Here is a 2806-nt window from a genome sequence, read left to right on the forward strand (position 1 = left end):
TCTGCAACAGTCAGTTCTGGGAAAAATCGATCGATCGATCGACATCGGTCAAAATTCGATAGATCGACTTTTAAGTTCGATCAATCAACTCTCCAGGACTTCCGAATTTCCAAGCATTTCCTTATGAAATTTGCTATTCCTCTCTTATTGACCTACAAAACACAAAAAATAACCAAAATATCAGAAAACAACAAGGCCAAAGGTCTAACTAATGTAAATTAAGGGGTCCAAATACACAATATTTGGCACTCATCACTTATCAAGGATAGCATCCGGACGGTGTTGCCTTGGAGTCTGGACAGATGCAAATTGTATGCACGTAATTTCCTTATCAAGGAACTTGTCTTAACGGTGTTGCCCTGTCGTCCGGACGGGTGCAAGCTGTCTTCCCAATTCGTGTCTGCAAAGGAAAACTTGGAATCTTCTCGAACTCTGAAGAGCGTCCGGACATGTTGCCATGACGTCCGGACGGATGCAACCTGGAACTGTTCAGAAGCTTCTCGACACTGATGGGCGTCCGGACGCATCATTGGGTCGTCCGGACGGAAACAAAGGATCCGACTTTTGTGAGATGGAATCTGAACAGAATCTTCCTTGAACACTGAAATAGCCTTCTTGCAACTTGTGACACTGGAACTTGTCATAAAAGACTCTTTCCACTTAGAGAAATAAACTATGAAGATTTTGAAATATACGGCATCCCTGTTAAGACAGCAACATTACATAATAATAATTTTGTCAACAAACTGGAACCAACAAAACTAACACTTATGATATTTTGTTACATATTGTTCACACACACAAACACCGTAAATTAGAAGTCATTATTATTTTTCAATGGGTATAGTCCTTGAGCGATTCAAATGCTATTTGAGACGTTTAGAGTTCAAATTACTAAGTGTTATGCAATGTGTTGACTTTCAGTTGTGCAATGCAAGTCGTTGGCTAGGAAACCTAGTTGAGCCCAACATCTAAGCAGCTAAAGTGAGTATTCTACTCACTGAGAAAAAGATAATATGTTTTATGTGTTTTAAAGTAATGCTTAATGATATGAAGTTTTTATATCGAAAATATGTTGATTATGTGTTTTGGATACTTTCAATAATTTCAAGTATGTTGAGATATGACAAGGATGTTTATGTGTTTTGAGATTATGAATCTAAAAGTATGATTTGAGATATGTTTTGATGTGTTTTCAATGCTTGTTGAGGTTGAGATATAAATTTTGTGCTTTGTGATTGAGATAATGACTTTATGAGAACGTTATGTGTTAAAAGCATGATCATGAAATGTAAATGTATAATGTTTGAACATGAAGCATGAGCATAGATGTGAGAGAAATGCATAAGATACTATAAGAATTGAGCAAGTCTCTAGCATTACACAAACGGACAAGTTCGTGAGGGCAAGCCCTCGATGCTGTAAATAGAATGTTAATGACGTTATGAAGGACAAGTTCTTAGAAGGAGTGAGTTGCAAGCTCTCACTACCTTGGGGGAAGCCCCATAATGTTAAGTAAGTGTACACAAAAGGATATCCTTGAAGCCGTCGGGACAAGTCCCAGAGTGAAACAAAAATTATAAATGAGCATGCCTAGCATTGTTTTTTGATGTTTAAGACGTTTTCATGACTATATGTAATAGTTTTCATGCTAGACGTACTAATATGCATATGAGTTTTAATGGATAAGAACATATGCATATTTATATTCGGCTAGTCTGCATAAAGGTTTTAAATGCACTTAAGCTTGAATGTGCTTAGATACCGGTATTGCCCAAAGGTTGGAAATGCTTATATCTCTGTATAGTTATGTTTAATGCCTTATGTTTTCCTGCTTAGACGTGCTTGTATGCTAGTACTTCCCAAATAGGAATGCTCATATACATGTATGGCTGAGCTACCGAGAATAAAAAGTAATATGTTGTAGATTGGCTTGTATATATGCAATTCCAAGCGGTAGATTGGAATGCTTATATACGTTCACAGCTATATAGTATACTTTCATGTGTTTTTGAAATATCGGTTCTTATTAGCTATGATATGTTTCCAAGGAAAGGGTTTCCATAACTAGAAATGATAGCTGTTATTGTAAACGAATGATAAAATGAAAGGTCGGTTATATGCGAAAACTTAGTGAGTTTTATACTGCTGAGGTGGTGGACTCACACCTTCACCTGTACGGATGTGGCTAAAACCACAACCATATAGATGATCTTCCTTTGGCTACAGGTACACCGGATGTGGATGATGACCCCGTAGCTTTGTGCTTAGGATATTACGACTGAAGCTCGACATGACAAGTGCAATGTATTGGACCATGGGTTGTCCATTCTTTTGTATATTTTGTATATGACATGTGTCGCTTGTGACACGTTCATGTGATGACCATTCTTTTGTAATGTACTTAATATTTTGATAAGCCATAAACAGATAGACTTATGTATGGCTCTTTTTTTTTTGTAATTAACAGTTATGTTTATAGATGTGCTTTTTGCTATATAGATTATTTTGTATATGTTCCGCTGCATAGATGTTGACTTTGAATATTAGGTACATATTATGGGATGTGTACCACATAATGGCTTTACGACAAGTAGTCATGCCTCTGTGATGATCCATTGTGTATGATGTATAAAAAATGAAAACTAAATTTGACTTGTAATATACCAAGTGTGTGATAGTGTACAATAAAATATTTAAATTGCGGAATTTAAAAGAGACAAATATTTTGTTGACAAAGTGGAAACTCTGTGAAGAGAAAAACCATTCCAAGGCAGCCAAACCCAGGATATCCACTATTCAAAAG

This window comes from Alnus glutinosa, chromosome 12, assembly GCF_958979055.1.
Source record: "Alnus glutinosa chromosome 12, dhAlnGlut1.1, whole genome shotgun sequence".
NCBI classification, from domain to species: domain Eukaryota; kingdom Viridiplantae; phylum Streptophyta; class Magnoliopsida; order Fagales; family Betulaceae; genus Alnus; species Alnus glutinosa.